Source organism: Macrobrachium nipponense, chromosome 1, assembly GCF_015104395.2.
Source record: "Macrobrachium nipponense isolate FS-2020 chromosome 1, ASM1510439v2, whole genome shotgun sequence".
Lineage (NCBI taxonomy): Eukaryota > Metazoa > Arthropoda > Malacostraca > Decapoda > Palaemonidae > Macrobrachium > Macrobrachium nipponense.
In genome coordinates, this window is record NC_087200.1 from 195627693 (window position 1) to 195647020 (window position 19328).

Genomic DNA, 19328 nt, shown 5'->3' on the forward strand with positions numbered 1-19328 from the left:
GGACATGGACCGGATCAGGGAATGGTGTAGTCAGTGGGGTATGAGGCTGAACTCCAGTAAAATGAAAACACTACTGATTAGCAGATCTCATTCAGATTCCCCACCCCATTCTCCCCTTCTGGTGGATGGAACTTTACTGAGCAAGTCTAAAGCTTTAAATATTCTCGGTGCAACCTTTGACTCATATCTAACCTTGAGAAACATCTAATGAATTTCAGTGAATGCCGCATGAAATTAGGTATTGTTCGTAAGGCCTCATATGCTTATAAATGATAAAGTTAATGAAACCTGTCTTGGGTCATTTGTACTCCCTTTACTAGAATATTATTCTCTAGTATGGATGTCTGCTTCTGCCAGAGATTTAATCTTTTTAGATAGAGTGGTTCATGGGGATATAGGTTTCTGTTTCCTAACTGTAGTACGTAGTTATGACCTGGAGCATCGATGGATTGTCTCTTGATCCCTGATCCCCTCTACGTATTTGCCTAGAGCAACCAGATTCGCTGAACAGCGGTACCAATATGCAGTAAATGTGCCTTGCTGTCGAACTTCCCAGTTCCAGAGGTCCTTTATTCTTCACACTGTTGGACTGTGGAACAACCTCCGAAAGGAAGTCGTGCAATTGGAATCAGAAGTGCAAACAAAGGTACGATACAATACATACTACCCTAACAATAATCTCCTTGTATTTTAATAGTACATTTATATCTCTGCTAATTTGTAAATTGTTTTTTTTTTTTCATAAGTGGCATCTCTTCTTTCTGCATGTCCCTTTACCTCCTCTTACTGTGCTTGCTAATCAACACCATGTTCTTTGGAAGCTTGAATTTCAAGTCAGTGGCTCCTGTAGGCTTGTTCCATATGGATAGGTTTCATCTTCTGAATAATAATAATTGAATAGGTTTCATCTTCTGAATAATAATATGTAATTGAATAGGTTTCATCTTCATGTACCAGATTCAGAGGTATGAAAACTATATGACTGGTAACAGTTCCTTAAAAGTATGTATGGTACAACACTGTTCAGTATCAAACAGGGAAAAATCACTATTGAAATATATAGCAAAAAAATCATGTATCGTTATTTTAATGATTCCTTTGATCTAGAAGGAAGGTGCGAGTCTTAAATAACATCATAAGTCTATGATAACTTTAAATAAGATCTTCAAAAATGGAGAAATTGGATGCAAAGAAAAAACAGAAGAACTAAAAAAACTTTTTTTCCTGGCAAAAAGTTTTTTTCACAACCCTACTCCAATATACTGCATAGGATATGATCCATTGTCAGTATGTAAACCTTTGAAAAGGTCTATTAATGCTATTACTAAGTGGGCTGATGAGAATGGCTTCAAATTCTCCTCTTCCAAAACAGTTACAGAGATCTACCCAGTGCCAGCGTGTGGAATAGGCTCCCATACTTAATTTAAAAGGCTCTATCATTCTTTGTGAAAATGAAGTAAAATTTCTGGGGATGACTATTGACCATAAATTAACAAGGATCACCCACGTAAATGCCCTAAAGATTAATGTTAAACAATCTTTGAATATTTTAAAAGTTGTTTCTGGATTTAGTTGGGGGCTGATAAGAAATCCCTTCTTAGGCTGTATGACTTGCTGTGTTGATCCAAGCTAGACTAAGGCTGTCAGATTTATTACTCATCTTGTAAAACCATCCTAAAGGAATTAGATGTACACAACCAAGGTTGAGAGTATGCTCAGGGGCTTTTAGCAGGCAAGAGCTAGGGCTGTGATCTAGAATCAAAAGTGCTCCCAAAAATCCCTCCTTTCAAGTATATTAAAGGCAAAGGACTCAAAGTTTTTCTGATACAACAGGAGCTAAACCATTCTAAATTTGACTGAAAGAGGATGTTAGGGATAATCACCTTAAATCCCAGAAAGTCCTGGAAATAGAACATCCCGTAAATCCTCCATGGCTTATTCCAGAAGCATCAGTATATAAGAAATTGTTTACCAAAAAGGACTGCACCCAAGAAGAGATTAGGGGAAAATTCTTAGAGCAAGACATTATTCATGTTAATTATACAAAGATCTGGACAGATGGATCAAAGTCAGATATTGGTGTTGGTTGTGCTGTTATCTTTGGTGATGCATCATATACAGTTAAATTACCTGACTGCTTCAATATTTACTGTCGAATTAACAACCGTAGTCTCTGTCCTAGATTTAGTTTTTCAGAGTAGTGACACTAATTTTGTCATATGCTGTAATTAGATTCTAAAAGCACTTCAGAAACTATTAAAAAATTTAATAACTTTCACCCATTAACTCACAAAGTTCAGGAGTGGCTTTTTAGTATATAGTCTGCATAAATCAGTCTCTTTCAGTTGGGTCCTTTCTCACGTGGGGATTCGTGGAACCGAGATGGCAGACAGGGAAGTAAAAGCTGTCAGAATTTTATCAGAAACAACTTTCAGAACAGTGCCTCATACAGACCTAAAAGGTCCTATTAAGTCTTATGCTTTAGGTCAATGGCAAGAAAGGTGGAATTCTCCTCTTTCTTGGCAATAATAATAATAAAAAAAAAATGGAAATATTGGAAATAATATGCCGCTGTGGCCTTTGTCTTTCCAGCTTGACAGATGAACAGAGGTTATTTTAATCTGATTAAGGATTGGGCACACTCATTTAACCCATAAGTTTATTTTAGAGGGAAGCAGCCCTCTAGTGTGTGCTTACTGTGACGAGCTATAACAGTGGAGCACAATCTGATGGTTTGCCCCAGATATTTCAACCAAAGAGAAAGATATTTCCTAGGTAAATCCCTCTCGAATAATTTGGGAGATGAAGCAGATATTTTAGCTGTCATCTCTTGTTTTAAACTGTAAGGAAATTTTTAATACAATTCATTTTTTCTTAATATAATGCATCATCCAGATTTTTAATGACATTAATATTTTTAATACGTAATAATATATATCATGGTTTTGATTAAACTTCATATCTACATTTTATTAATTGGTCAAATAGCCCTAATTTTATTTATTAATAATTTCTTTCACTAATTCATTATCTGTAATATAATTTATTTACTCTTCATACGGCGATGAATGGCCTTCTTAGCTCCAGTAACTGGGCTTTTGCCCTAAATATCATATATCCATCAATCCAAACTATACAATTTAATCATTTACATAGTTGGATTGTGAGGCTGGGACTTGGGACAAAGTACTACTCAAGTAGCAACGGCCTGAAAAACTAAGAGTGCCTCTTATAGGCAGTAATAGTTTGTAGCTTGCTTGGCTTGTATAAGTACTAGTTTCTATACAATGTGGTGATATGGTCACTGAGGTTCACTTTAGGACTGGGGGCAAATCACATCAAATGAGGAAATATAAATCAATAGGTTTAGAGGCTGGAACATGACTACAGCTATGGTAGGTAATGAAAAGGGAATTGGATAGTTATGCCCCAGGCAAGCCTATGCATTAGCTTCCTGACTGCAGACTTATGACATGGCAAGTCTGCAGTTGCACATTCCGAAGAGCATGATACAGTACTTGGCAATTCTTTTTATGGGAAAAGGGCCTGCTTTTCAAAATGGAAATATTACGAAAATAGTGTTCTTAAAAGTATACAAACCCTTGGTCTTTACATATAGTAAATAGCTACTGATGGAATGGGGAGGAATCTTCTCCATCCTGTTGGTAGGCACTCGCTTTACTTTTTGGCTGCCTCCAAGACAGATGCGTCTCTTCTTCTTCCTACCATTTGACTTATTCTTTATTATTCTTTTTGTTTTTTATTTTAAATTTTGTGTCGAGATATTTTGCGATTCTGAAATCCATGGACCCCCGTGTTCACAGGGGATGCGTACCAGATGCACCTGCCACAAATGGCTAGATTCCGCGAAAACTACCTATTTTGTTAGTTCAAACACAAGAAAAACCCACTAAAAATGCTTATAGACCTGTTTACTTTTTTAATAGTTTTATCACAAAATGCATTTTAATCATGAAATTGATATAAAAATACAGAGGCGAGAGCAGGTCCGGGGCAGGGGCAGGAGCAGGTCCTGTCACAAGAGGAAGATCAGGCCCATGTGAAGGAGTAGGAGTAGGAGTAGGAGCAGGAGCAGGCATGGCAGGCAATGACACATCTGTCACTATCAATGGAGACAGAGGTGAACCAGGAAATCTGGATACTGCCAGCGGTACCACCTCAAATCCAGGAAGAGGAGGCATTGGGGGCACTGGAAGGTGCAGTGATGGCATACGGTGCTGTGCACCCATTGTAACAATAGGACATATGCCTGTGGGGTTGTGGGACCATACCATGGTTCTACTGACGGCGGTTAGAAGAGCCCAAGGGAAGACCATGTTAGCAAGATTCACAGCCAAAACCTCCCTCTCTTCTCCCTCTGACTTGTTGGGGGAAGAAGCAGAGAGAGAGGCCTCCCCTGAAGGGGTAGCAGAGAGCATGGGGTGGTTACTGGGAGAGAGGAAGGAGGAAGAGGGGTTAGCTATCGTAGGAGTGATAGGGGGCGTATTACTCCTTACCACAGGCTTAGGCTTCCTTACACATCTCCTCACTGTGTACTTCCCCCACTGGTATGTGGACCAAACAGAACACTCCGCACATATACTATCGTTATTACACTTACACCCTCGGCAAGAAGTAAAAGGGAGTGAGGGTCAACCTCAATGGAGGCGCGGATCTTACCGCATTTCTTGCCATCTACCCCAGGGCAATGCCAGCTGGGGGCAGAAGTCAGCATAGGCTGCAAATCTAGGGTTTGTTGTGTATTCATCACAACACACTTATACAACCAATATACAGTAAGTCCTCGGGTTACGCCGGTCTCAACTTACGATGTTTCGTGGTTACGAACGCGCCCCCATAAAAATATAAAAAATAATATTTTGCGTCGTTCCGTCTTACGCGGTTTAGCGTCGTAAGCGACGTAAACAAACGCGAACTAGTTCCGGGCGCACTGTGGAAGAATACGCTTTGTGGGGGAGAGGACGGCGTCACTTCGCTACGCTCATTCCTCGCCCATACGCCATTTTGGTTGTTTACACTGCCTCTCTCTCCCTCGTGTTGTATCGTTTTTGTAACTTTTTGCTCTTTGTTATGGCTCCCAAGCGCAAGGCGGACTCTTCTGATGGTAGTGCATCGAAGAAAAGAAAGGAAACCATCACCATGGAAATTAAAGTGGACATTATAAAGCGATCTGAGAAGGGAGAAAACGCAACAAACACATTGGCGCTCGCTTGGCCTTAGCCGTTCGACCGTTGCTACCATTATCAAAGATAAAGAGCACATCGTTGAACATGTGAAAGGATCTGCTCCTAAGAAAGCGACAGTGATAACTAAGCAGCGTAGTGGTCTAATAATTGAAATGGAAAGGTTATTGGTGCTTTGCTAACCCAGACTCACCTGCCCCAGTATCTCCAGCACCTTCTGTAGGTTCTGCCTCACCTAAAGACTCACCTGCCCCAGCATCTCCAGTAGTATGTTCTGCCTCACCTCAAGAATCACCTGCCTCAGCATCTCAGTTGTATGTTTCTGCCTCACCTCAAGAATCACCTGCCTCAGCATCTCCAGCATCTTCTGGAGGTTCTTTTTCTCTTCACTAACCTCCCCCAGTCTCTCCAGCACCGCAGCTTCCTCTCCAGTGTGCAAGCCAATCAAATTAATAAAGGTAAGGAATTGTTCTCTCGTTGTTATTGATAGGTATTTACATTGAATCATGTGGTATTTTTCAATGTTCCGACTTACGCTGAAAATCGTGTTACGACGCATCTTAAGAACGGATCAACGTCGTAACTCGAGGACCCCCTGTATTCACAATTACGTACACCAAAAGGAAAAATCCCATCGCATTTAAAGGATGAAGGAATCAGCAAAACAAGTTGGGTAGAGAGCGGTGTACTACACGTCTTTCCACTACGACGGCCGAAAGCAAATTGGAATGTTTACGTCTGGTCAGAGGGACTACCAGCAATTGGACCGGTAGTTAACTACCGAATTGCCTTGTTTGAGGAATTCAGCGGCCGTATCCAGGCTACGCCTCCAGCAATTCCTATTGTGAAGAACTGACGGTTTGTATATTGTGTAGGAACAAACAATGAGCTGCGCAGGTAAATACTGCCTCTAGTTGGCACTACTCTCAACTTGTAGGACATGGCTGTATAGGCCAGAATTGTCTCTACTAACATAGGACCTTGCAGCAGAGGAGTATTCCATATGCTGGCAAGGTGTTACAGCTTTGTGATGAAGGATACGACCTTAGGTCAACAGAACAAAGACAATAGCCCCTGCCCAGGGCCTAGTGCCATCAAACAGTAAACCAGATTATTTAATCACTTATACAAGAAATACACAATTACATTTACATTAATAATAAAACATGACCACTAGCCAACATTAAAACTGGTGGGCACTCCAGGTATGTACTAGGTACCCCCAGACTCCCCTAGAACTCAACACCACATTCAAGGCAAGAGAAATAAACTTTTTAGGAAGGAACACTTCCTACACTTCCGCAACCATCACTGCACCAGCTACAGACAATGGTACTAAGGTACTACAATTACGTACTATAATTGTTTCAACACCTCGAAGATAATGCATTGCAAAAAACTGATTTACATTTCCAATATGTTGCTTGCAGTACAGGAGAAAGGGAAAGATAGCGTCTAAACGATAAAGAAGTAACAACTGTCCTGACATCGTGTGCTCTGACCTTTTAACACCCATAGATCTTCCTCCGCAATTTGGGAGTGTGACTCCAAGTCAAGTCTCATAATAAGGAGAACAATACATTCTTCGACATAGGCCTCATGGGTTTCTTCACCGAGCACCACAAGTTATTAAACTGTTCTCTAATCTTCTCTGTATGTTGCAAGTAATACCTGAGGGCTCTCACAGGACACAAGGATCTTTTCTATTCTTCCATACCTAAAACATCAGTAAGATTCTTAATAGTAAAAGACGAGTTCTCGTTCTTTGCTAAAAAAAATATCTAAAGCAAGGGAACATATTGCATCCCCCTTAGAGAGGCCCATCCTTTTACCAATACCCTGAAGCTCACTAATTCTCTTTGCTGTGGCGAGCGCCACCAGAAAAACTGTTTTCCTAGTCGAGTCTCTTAGGGATGAAGAACTAAGAGGTTCAAAGCGAGCACTCGATAACAACACTACGTCTAAATTCCAAGCAAATGAGACCTTCTTAGACTTGGAAACATTAAAAGATTAAATAAGATTCGAGAGATCTAGGTTACCTAAGACATCAATATCTGCGTCGGAATAGAAAGCAAAACATCGCTCTGTACTCTTTAATGGTGGAAGTGGAGAGAATTCTAGATCTCAAATACAGGAGGGAGTCTGCTATTTGAGTGATAGTGGTTCCAGAAGACGAAACACTGTCTTCTGCACCGACGTCTAAAAACTGACCACTTCACTTGATACACCCCTTAATGTAGAGAGGACAAGACTGAGGCACTGGTCTCCATATGAAACTTCGTCTTGATGACAAAGAAGTTCAGATCACTGACATCTAGGATGGGCCCCCAGCCTCCACTGACTTGGGGACTAAGAAGAGTCGGTTTTAGAACCCTTCTGTGCCATGATTTAACACCTCTTCCACTGCTCTCTTGTGGATAAGAGCTTCTACCTCCTGTGAGCGGGCCAGATGTCTCTTGGATCCTACCGAGTGCGCTGTTAAAATGATCGGTGAACTAGATAACGGCAGCTTCTCTTTGAGAGGGATCAAATAGCCTTCCCTCAATACCTGTATCACCCAGGGATCTGTCTCTCTGTAGCTCCATCCCCACCAAAAATGAAGAAGCCTTGTGGCTGCAGGGACACGGAGGACAGACAAGCCAATTTTTGGAAGACTGTTTAATGAAGGACTTCTTGACAGGTTTCATGCCAAGGCGCAAGTTAGCTCTTGGTCTGGACTGTGGTCAGGATCTGCCCCCTCGAAAGGGCTGTGACTGCAATGGAGAATGACTTGGAAGATGAAACTACAGGCTCCTTGGTCTTCTGAAAGACTGAGCCAATAAGTCCGTGGTGGACTTATTCTGAAGGTCCATCAGGACGTCTTTCAGTTTACTTTGTGGAAAAAGATAAGCCTTATTGAAAGGCGAGAACAAGAGTGTAGACTTCCGAGTACATGTGAAACCCTTGGAAGTAAAAGAGCACCACAGCTCTCTCTTTTTTTGACAATCCCATTGAGAAAAGAGAGGCAATTTCATTGGAACTGTCTCTACCTGCTTTGTTTGTGCGAGACAACACTCCAAGCCAATCCGCAGACAGATCTTCCACTAGAATAGAGCAATTCTCTATCCTTCTAGCCAAAGTGCCCACAGCCCAGTCTAAGAAAATTACATTTTTATGATATAACTAAGTTTTATACAATATACGTCTTACCAAGCAGTTGCATAGCTGAAAGCTTCCTACCTCAGTGTCAGTGATTGGGACCCGCCCACTTTCAGGATAGCCAGGTACAATCCAGCAGAAACTCCCAATTTGTTTTTCTTAAAAAACACATTCATCTATGGGGAGGAGGGAGGGCTTTGATTACGTAACTGCTTGGTAAGTATTTTGTGTAAAACTTATTTTTACCATAAAAAGGTCATTTTTACACAAGTAACTTACCAAGCAGTTACATAACTGATTCCACATATGAACAAGTCGATCATTGTCCTCAACTCTTCGCTTGTCCACCGCAGCTTCCACCATCTCTCAAGAAAGAGAGAGGAGGAACCCAGCAACGGTCCATTTCTCAACACCAATGCTAACTCTGGTCCCACAGACCTGGTGATACGATTCAAGATGGCGTGGCGTCCCTCCTCCTAAGCACCAGGTTGGCCCACAGGTTTGCCGTCTGGTGGGCCAGGTAGGAAATACTAGCTCTATCCCCAGACTGGCAAAGTCTCCCAAAAGCCATGTCTTCTCCAAGAACTACTGGTCCTGAGGAAGCAGCGACCTTGGATACTGTGAGGAACCACAGATCCAGCCAGGAGACTGCTTGAAAAGCTGCCATAGAGGTAGCTTCCAAGCCCGCTGCCTCTTGTTGTGTGAACCAAAGGTATTCCGCTTGAAAGTACTGCAGTGGCAAGCCAGAAGTCAGGTGAACTAACTCCGGCTCTACCTCTTGGTCAGCGAAGGGTTGTCCGAGGGCAAATAGAAACGCTTCTGTCGAGGTAAAGGAAGGGGAAGCAGCTTGTCCGACCTGCTGGCCCTAAGCGAATTCTCTTGTCCTGAGACAAGATTGTTCACTTGGTCCAACACTCCTTCGGACAACAAAGACCACGGTAAGCCTGTAGAGGCCCTGGGTTCTTTCTTAGGACCCCAGAATGACTCTAGCTGCAAGGGGCGGTCAGAAGTCACCGTGGTCCCTTCCTCTAGGTCATTGTGCTGACAAATCAGCGCGATGACCTCAGCAAAATGTCCTCTGGATCTCAGGAGTGACCGCGTCCTGAGGATAGAGACCATCAAGTCCTTCTAGGATGTGTTCCTCCCCCGACCCCCTCCCTTCAGAAGGAAGAACCTCATTAGACCCCATGTGACCTTCCTGCATCACACAAGCATACGACCTCTCAGGTCCTGAGACTGTGCTGGGAACGTTAGCTCTTGTGGCAGAACCCTGGGAAGATCCCTCACCAGGGTTCCCCCTGGTTACCTTGCCCCCTCCTAAAGTATCCCAAGGAAGTTGAAGGGACAGGTGAGGAAGATTGGATACTCCCACTAACCCTGCTAGCAGAATTAACAAAGTGAGTGGGCCAGGAACGATCACCAACCCGCTGTGGTGATCAATTGCAGGTCTAGAAGAGTGCTCTCGCACAGAAGAAGCGGCCCCAAAGAGATATGGTACGGTAGTCTCACATGGCAGGAGAAACGCTACTCGACACCAGGACCAGTTGGTTACAGGACAGGGTGGAGAGCAGCGTCCACTACGGTGGTGTTGTCGCTTATCAGTGCTGAGTGACCTGCCTGTCAGAAGAGAGCTGAAGTGCTGGAGTGCCAGGAAGGTAGCTCGAAGTTCCAGCACACTGATATGATCTCAACATTCCTAGTTGGACCATAGGCCTGAAGCCAGGTGTTGCAGTAGATGGGCACCCCATCGTTCCTTGGATGCGTCCGTAAACAGGAGCAGATCAGGTGGGCGAGACTGGAGAGGGGAGCCCCTCAACAGGTTTGCATCATCCAGCCACCACTTGAGATTGCAGCACGTTTTCCTCCACTAGGACTAGGTCGTGAGGAGAATCCCGACTTTGCGATCAACGATTCTTCAGACCCCACTGAAAAGATTGAAGGTGCATCCAACCGTTTGGAACAAGGCATTCCAGCGAGGCCAGATGTCCTAGGAACTGTTGCCACTGATGTGCTGGCAGCTGGGACTGTTGAAGGAAGGGTAGAGCGACACCTCGGAAGCGTTCCAGTCTTTCTGGTGTCAAAAAGGCTTTCCCTGCAACGGTGTCGAGGTTCATACCAAAATACACCAGTCATTGAGAAGGCTCCAGAGAGGACTTCATTCGGTTCACCATGATCCCCAGATCATGATAAAACGCCAGAACCCTGTCTCAGTGGAGACGAAGAAGTTCCACTGCGCCAGTATTAGCCAATCGTCTAGGTAACGCAATAGACGAATGCCCTGGCGATGAGCCCATGTCAACACTAGGGTGAACACCCGAGTGAAGACTTGCAGAGCTGTGAAGAGACCAAAACATAGGACCTTGAATTGGAACACTCTGTATGCTACAAGACGAAGATATTTCCTGGACAATGGATGGGGGATCTGGAAGTATGCGTCTTTTAGGTCGATTGTCACCATGTAGTCCAGAGGACAAATGGCCTGTCTGACTGTGCTGGGGGTCTCCATCCTGAACGGGTTTTGCTGAACATACTTGTTCAGGGCTGAGAGGTCTATGACCAGTCTCCAGCCTCCAGAAGCCTTCTTTACAAGAAAGAGTCGACTGAAGAAGCCAAGGGACTCGTCGAGGACCTCCTCGAGAGCGTCCTTCGCCAGCATGCCCTGGACTTCAGCCTGAAGGGCGAGATCCTTTGTCGATCCCCGACAATAGGATGATGACGTCTTTAGGGGTCGAATCAAAGGAGTGGGAGAGCTGATGAACGGGATGCCATACCCATGGCGGAGGAGAGTCAACGTCCAATCCTTTGCCTCGTAGTATTGCCACCTCATCCATCTGGCTTGCAGGCATTCCCCCACAGGTGGCAGATTGGGGGAGAGTGCCCTACTCACTGGTTGCAGCGAACTCTGTTCCTCTTGCCACGTTTGCCTTGCCCTCGACCACCTCTGGTCGAAAAGAGCTGCTGATTTCTCAGCCGCCGAGTGGTGGAGGCAGTGGGACAGGGATCAGCCCTGGCAGGTGGGTGAGAAGACCTTCTAGTTGGAGAGCCAGGACGACATCGAGCAGAAGCAGCAGGAGGCTGAGGCCAACGGAAGAATGCTGCGCGATGCAGCAAAGAATCCTGGCTTGCTCTCCTGAGGTTGCTGACTGCCTCATTCACATCCGAACATGGAAAGAGGGTGGATCCCTAAAGCGAGGCATTCCTCAGATTGGTCACATCCTGAGGGTCCACAGCTCGATCAAGCCTGGATGAGACGGCGTCCCTGCGCTTCAGAACAAGGTTGGCAAGCTGGTGGACTAAGAACTCCATAGCCTTACCACCTGACAAAACAAGGTCACGGAGCTGACGGGCCATGTCAGTTCGCTTGTCAACGCCGCCATCGCGGTTTGTTCAAGCTGTGACATTTCCTGGGAAGAGAGTGTCGAGGTCCAATGCTGAAGGGTCTGGAGTGAAACTCCAGGCGTCAATGACGTGATGGTAGGGTTTATGGGCAAGGGTGAAGGCTCAGCTTCCTGGGGCACATAGTACTTCCTCTGCTTCTGAAAAGTAGAGGGGAGTAGCTTGGAGGACCGAGATGCCCGCAGCGAGTCCTTCCTCACTGAAACCTGTTTGTTGACCTTGGTCAAAGCCTCCTTGTCAGGGATGACAAGGGCAGCTCAAACCGGGACCGAACATTATGAGGGGCGCAATACAGAAGGTCGACTGCTGACGTACGGCCTTTCGGAGAAGTAGTTGGAGCTTCTCCTAGGCCGTTCACCTTCCTGATGAGACCAACGATCTCGCGGAAGGTGGTTTCAGCTGCTTCATCTTCCAGAATAGCTGGAGCAGCTGGCTCCAGAAGATAACCAGCTGAATCTTTGGTTGCATCAGGAAGATCATCCTCCTCCTGCATTGATGCACCCGGGCGTGATAGAGAGGGGACCAAGATTGAAGAAGGCCAAGTCTCTGGTTGCTCATGAGGGGCAGCAGAGGGTCCGGGGGCCTCGAGCCACAGGAACCTTTGGAGGCTTGGAATCGCAAAGGCAATTCTTCGCTGCCTTCCCAAGGCCCTTATGCCCCCATCGGACAGCCCCTTGCGAGAAGGGGGTAGGTGGAGTTGGAGGACGCCTGTCTATGTCTGGCAAAGCTGGAGGAGAGAGGGGAGATGGAGCCCTCTCCGCAAGCACTGTGGGAGCCCTGTCAGGAGCAGCTTGGCCGGGTTCGAATTCGATGGGTGAGATGCAGTAATTCTCCACAAGGGAACGAGCCCGAGGAGACTGAGAACCCCGAGAGGTTAGAGGCCTGGACTCCCAACTTCCTAAGAGGAATAGGAAGGGGGACTGGAAGGTCATTGGAAGGCGATGGAAAGCGGCCCCGTTCACGAGGAAGAGTTGGGGAGCAATGACCTTTGCTCGATGGCAAAACCCAATATGACTGCCTTTGGGAAGGCTGGGTTGCACCGTTACAAGGATCCTGAGGTTGCGATGGGACCTATGTAGGAGGAGCAGACGATGGAAGCTCCAGACTCACACGTCTCCGCTTTTTGTGCCGAAACACTGAAAGAGGCAGTGGGAGATGGTACTACAGGTATGTGCGTTTCTGCAGGAGCAGGAGCGCGTGCCGGTGCGGGGGCGCACACAGGTTCTGAATGCACGTAAGCACATGTAGGCGAATGGCGTGCATACTGGCGCTCAGGAGAACGCCTAGGAAAGCGCATCTTGGAGTGTATGTGGAAGATGAAGAGGAGCGTTCTGAAGAAGGAGCGCATCTGGGGCATGATGCCGGAGACCGAGAGTACCTGTGGGAGTGTTTAGATGAACGCTCTGGTGACATGGGTTGGCGTGCGGGTACAGTGGCGCGTCTTGGTGAGCGCTTATGCTGCTGATGAGGCAGAGGTGAAGCAGCGCATTGAGCAGCTCGTGTTACAGGAGAGCGCTGTCTAGAGGAAGCATGCGTATTCACGTGTACTGTTGGAGCGCACTGTACAGGAGCTACAAGGCGCGCAGATGAATGGCGCGCATCAGGAAGGTGTTCCTGATGTGTAACAGCACGCACAGGTGTAGAAGGGGGGCGCGCGTTGATCCCGACAGGGAGAGACAATATCTCTGCGACATCTCTCCAACGAAGGCTCCTGTGCGCGTGCTTGGAGCATCACGTACTGCAGGGGAGCATGCAATTAGCAAAGCCTCCTGTGTGTGTGCTGTAGCATCGCACACTGAGGAGGAGTGTATATCCAGCAAAGGCTCCTTTGTGTATCCTGTAGCATCGCGCAAAGACGAGGAGCTTACAAGCGAAGGTCCAGCAGGTCCCAAAGGAGAGCGCGCATCAGCGCGTCTCTGAGAGGAGTCTACTGCCTCTCTGAGAGTCACTACTGGTTTCCGAAGAAGGTGTGTCAAGAGGAGTCCGAGGACAAGGCGAAGCTGCAGGGCCCGCATCCCTGAAGGCGGGCAGATAGAAGGACGAACCTGGCCAGCATCGAGAGGAGCCTCCACAGGGGAGAGCTCTGGGAGCTGCAATGCAGAGGGAAGGGCGTCTCCCTTGACAGGATGGGAGGTTGAGGCTAACCCTCTGAAGAGACTAAGGAGGGAGAAGCAGCCCCAGAGGAGAATGCCGTCAAAAGTCTCTCCTTTGACGACAGGCCAGGAAGTCCCAACAAAAGCCACAAAACATGAAGGGTGTCATCAACATGAACTGAAAAGCAAGGCACATCCTTAGAAGGGCCAGGCCTTCTCGTTTCACCAGGGGAAACGGGCAGGTCTCGCCCTTTCAAAGGCTGGTCAGGAGTTAATTCATTGCTCTTATGCGCCTCACTCCAGAGGAGACGCTGAAGGTCCCGAAGGACGAGTCCCCGATGAGGAAGCAGAAGGTCTGGGTCACTTGGTCTTCGAGGAAGAACTTGAAGGCAAAGAATCCCTCTTTCTCTTTTTACTTCGCCGCCAGCGATTACTCAACCCACTGGGCAGGCGACCCGGTACGACACTCCTCACAGGAGGATTCCAGTGTACAGGAATGCCCTCTGCAAGAAGGACAAAGTGAGTGAGGGTCTCTGTCAATCCTGCACATGAAAGTCCCACACCTCCGACCAGGGACACCAGGGCAGGACCGCATAACCACTTCATCAGTCATACCTGCATTTATCCTACAAAAAAAAAAAAAGAATGTGATAAATAATTTCAACAAGACAGCTAGAGAGAAAGAGAGAGGTCTTTACTCGCTGCCTGGCTGTAATCAAAGTGACAAGTCAGTGAGCTGGTGGGAAAGCAGTGCTTCCCAACTGCTGGGCAGGTAACTACCGGCCCAGTAGCTAACTACCTCGTTATAAAAGAATGTATTAGCTGGTAGTTTCAGCTAAGTTGCAATCTATCCTAGGCAAAGGACGGAAGGTTTGTATACAGTGTAGGAACAAACATAGTTCAAGTGTATACCCCAGTCTATAACAACCACAAAAATTATAAAACAAAATTGGCACGGGTATTACAGGGAAAAATCCAAACCTAACCTACTTAAGATGCTCAATCTTAACTGTTTGGACCTACAAGCTTACATGACAAAGAGCACCTTAAACTGAAAAGATATACGAATGCATCCTAACAAGAATACCACATCCTACCTGGTTGGATGCCCTGGCTCCTTCAAAATCTATGGCATCATTAATGGCTTCTCTTATTTTCTTGGTCTACGGCTTGTACATTTCATGATATATGTTACAGATGCTGAGCCATCGCCAATAGGGATACCACCTGTTGTTAGAAAAATCAAAATTTTTAAAAGTAAACTGTATTTTTCCTAACTATACAATCCTAGGTCCTTTATAATAGGAAATGCTAGAGGAGTAGCCTGGAAACGGACGCTGAAATCTTCAAACAAAGCAGTTCTGTCGTTGGTACTCCCTCTGACCGGACATAAACATTCCAATTCGCTTTCGGCCCAGGTAACGGGTTGAGGGGTGGCATGAGGTGGGTATTAAGTATAAAGGACCTGGGTTTGTACATATACTATTTAGGAAAAATACAATTTACTTTCAAAATTGTGATTTGTTCCTACATGACATACAAACTGTTGGTCATTTACAATAGGAAGACTCACTGATTGGTGGGAAGAATCTGAGTGAGCTCCAGTGAACTGACTAGGGTTCAGCCTACCTGGGATTCTCTTCCTAGTTGTAAGAACGAGGAAGAGGATCCAGCCACTGGTATCTGATCGGGAGAGATATGAGTCCTCTGTATGGGAAAGCAAAGAACCATATGTCAGAGACTATAAAGCAAATACAAGTTATGGGTTTGTCTTATGTCAAGGCACCCTTCCCTGCCTTGTAAGGGAAGGGGCGGATATTTGCTTCTATTAACTAATTACAGCAAATAGATAGGTTACTCTAAGGAGTGTCTTACCTGCATCTTTATTCAGTCCAGCACAAAACGGTTCACGTCACTCTCTACCCAGAGGGAAAGAGTAGGATGAAAGGGATGAAAGGAGAGCCAGTCACTCCACAGTTACGCTCATTCATTCCATACAACGAGGCGAGATGTGACTCTGTCCAGTTAGGAGCTGGGTAAGCTACAGAACTTGCTGAGCAGCAATCAGGTGGTCTGATGAGCCCAAACACCAACTTTCAAAACCTGTTGAACTGACAGGTTATTATGGCAAGGGACAGGGCAATGCTCCTGACCTCATGAGCTCTCGAAAAGCGTACCAGTGTCGTCACCAGCAACAGAGTATGGCTTCTCTATCATCTCACGAAGCCAGAAAGAAACAGTGTTCTTGGACACCTCTTTCTTGGAACCACCAGCACTAATGAAGTCGTCGACACTCAGGCTGGAGATGGAGAGTCCTTTTCAGATAGCACTGTAGGGCTCTAACAGGACAAAGTACCATCTTGTCTGGCTCATCACCAACTAAGTCACTCAGGGAGGGGATAGTGAAGGACTCGAATCTAGTGTCAGGGACCGATGGATTCTGAGTCTTCGCTACGAAATCCAGGTCGAAGTCGAGCATAACTGATCCCCATCCCAGTATAAGAGTCACATTGCATGCAGGAGGCCTGACATTCCTGGGTGGGCAAGATTTCTCAAAGATCCACACGAGTAGCGATATCTCCAAGGAAGACAGGATATTGACACCTTTCAGCTTCAAAACTAAGGTCAGTGCAGCCCTGTAGCCTTTTATAGCTGAAATGGAGAGGAGCTTCTCTTGGCGAAGGTAGACAGAGAAGTCCACAACCTGCTGAAGGTTGGCGCTGACCAGAGATACACCTCGTCTATGACACAAACCACAGAAAACGGCCCACTTTCCGTAGTGTACTGCTGCAAAGGACTGTCTGAGGTATCCTGTCATCTCTGTTGCTGCTCGACAAGAAAAGCCTCTTGCTTACAAGAGATGGGAGGTTGGGGTACCAAATGGCAGGTCCCACCAGGATCATACGGAGGTTCTGCGTAATCTGCATCTTGCTGATCACGGTTTAAATCAAGCCAAACAGGGGAAAGGCGTACACCGTTAGGTTGTCCCATGGGTGTTGGAACGCAACCTCTGCAGCTGGCCGTTGGTCTGGAACAACAGAGCAGAAGGTTTCTAACTTCCTGTTGAACTGGGTAGCAAACAAGTCTATGACTAGATAGCCCTATGGACTAAATAGCCTTTCCACCATGTCCTGATGAAGGGACCATTTGGTTCCTATCACCTGATTCTGGCAGCTGAGCTTGTCTGCCACTGCATTCCTCTTGCCTGGAATGTACCTGGCTGACAGCTCTACCAAGTTTCCGAAACTCTTGCAGAGCCAGGAAGGCTGCCTTGAGTTCCATGACGCTGGTGTGAAGGTGCTTGTCACGAAGGTTCCAAACTCCTACAGTCAGTAACTCCTCCAGGTGTGTGGCCCATCAATCGTTTGATGCTTCTGAGAACAGCAGCATGTCTGGAGGGCGGGTGGAAAGATCCACTCCTACAATGAAGTTCCCGTCAATCCAAGTCTTCCCTCACCTCCTGCAAAAGAGGAACGAGGAATGACTAAAGATCCTGGGACTGGGTCCAATACTCCCCCAGTCTCTATTGGAGAGCTCCCCATGAGGGGCCAGCTTCTCCAACGATGACAGGTGATCAATAAAGACTTGCCAAAGCCAAGCAGGTTGCTCCTGCATTGACAGGAATGGCTGTGCTGCCTCCCTGAGCCTGCTGATACAAGAGTCTGAGGAGAAGACTCTTGCTGCTACTCTCTCTATCAGCATGCCCAGGTACAATGTCCTCTGCTTGGGTTCGAGATAGGATTCTCTAGATTCATAACGATCCCTAGATCCTGACAAAACTTGAGGAGTTGATACCTGTCCTGTAGCAACTATGAGTGGGAGCTCGCCAGAACCAGCCAAGCGTCACGATACCTCAAAAGACGTATCCCATGTGAATGTGTCCAAGCCGAGACCAGGTTGAACACTCCCATGAACACCTGGGGAGCAGTTGATAGTCTGAAGCACAATGCCTTGAACTGGTAGACCGTTTCCTTGAGGACAAAGCGGCGGTACTTGCAGAACGACCTATGGATGGGTATCTAGAAGTACGCATCCTTTAGGTCCATCATAAGCATGAAGTCATTCTCCCTGACTAAGGCCAACATCTTGAACGGAGTCTGACAAACAAATTGGTTCAGAGGGGAAAAAGGTCTATGACTGGTCTCCATCTCCCCGAAGTCTTCTCTACAAAAGAGATACGGCTGTAGACCCCCGGAGACCAGTCCGAAACAACTTCTACAGCACCCTTGCTCAGCATCTGCACTTCTACTAGTGGTTGGTGTTTCGCAGATCCCACTTCGTAGGAAGGAAGAACGGACCGGGTGGTTGGTGAGGGGTGCCAGAGACTTGAAGGGGAGTAGATAACCCTCCAGAAGGACATCCACTACCTATATCTCTGCTCTGTATCCCTGCCAAGTTGCCCAATGGCTCGACAGGCAACCCCCACCAATGGGAGCAACTGGAGTGGAACACCAACCCTAGTGTTTCACTTCTTCTAACCCTTACCGCCCTTTCCCGAAGGCAAGGGTTGCTGAAAGGGGTGTGAAGTCACACCTTTCGAAGAGGAAGAATAAGGCTGGGTTGTTCCTTGAGCTTCCTTAGAAGAGGAGGACTTCCTTGGGGCCGAAGAAGTGCCAGCCAGCCTCGAAAGTCAAGCCGCAGTGGAGCACAAAGGTACTGATGCCTTTGCCACTGCCTGGTGAACAAGCTGATCCTCGTCGTCATCCCGACTCTAGTCCACTGCAGCGTCTACCTGTTCTCTATTCAAGAGAGAGGTAGAACCCAGCAAAGGTCCATTTTGCAAGGCCAATACTGACTCTGAGCCAAGAGACCTGGCTACTTGACAAAGGACAGCGTTGCACCTCTTGAGTACCAGGTTTGCCCACAGGTTTGCAGTCTGATGGGCCAAGTAGGTAATAGCCCTTCCCCCAAACTAGCACAGTCTCCTGAAAGCCTAATCTTCCCCTGGGACCTGAGTAGGTAGAGGGAATTAGAGAGGAGGATCAGATGCTCTCACCCCTTCTAACAGCGCTGCTGCCGGGAGGGGTCAGCCTCACCCTTGCACCAAACTGCGGTGGTGACAGGGGCATGGGTCTAGGGGAGCGTGATCACCTGAACAAGACACTTTCCCAAGGAGAATGCAGTGCTTCTCACCGTGCTGGTAGCAGGACTGGTTGCAGCGCTAATGGAAGTTGTGCCGGTGTCAAAACTACCTGCCTGGCGAGAACATGCTTCCTTCTCACGATGCACCCCTGCCCTCTTTGAGGACGAAGCCTCTAGCGAAGAGGCCTGTACAGGGGACCTCCTATTAGTTTCTCCAGACGCCCTATCCCGAGGGACATAGACATCAACCACGGCTCCTGACGAAGAACCAGTCTCTGTCATTACATACTTAGGGAGACAAGGGTGGAGCACAAAACCTGGAACTAGGGCCATGGGAAGGTGGATTGGTGGTGTATGTTGTTGGGTGCCCACCGAAACTGAAGAGGAGACGCTCGTGGGTTTATGAGACCACAAC

General features: G+C 46.9%; 1 long non-coding RNA gene across 3 annotated transcripts in view; it reads right to left on the reverse strand.

The window, feature by feature from the left end:
• Positions 1-19328, reverse strand: part of LOC135219986 (uncharacterized) — a 33262-nt gene that overhangs the window by 9737 nt on the left and 4197 nt on the right. For 2 of the 3 annotated variants that reach the window (XR_010315542.1, XR_010315544.1), the window contains exon 3: positions 14929-15058. The exons of the other annotated variant lie outside the window; for it this stretch is intronic. This is a non-coding gene — a long non-coding RNA (uncharacterized LOC135219986). The remainder of the gene's footprint in view (positions 1-14928; positions 15059-19328) is intronic. 3 annotated transcript variants of the gene reach the window in all.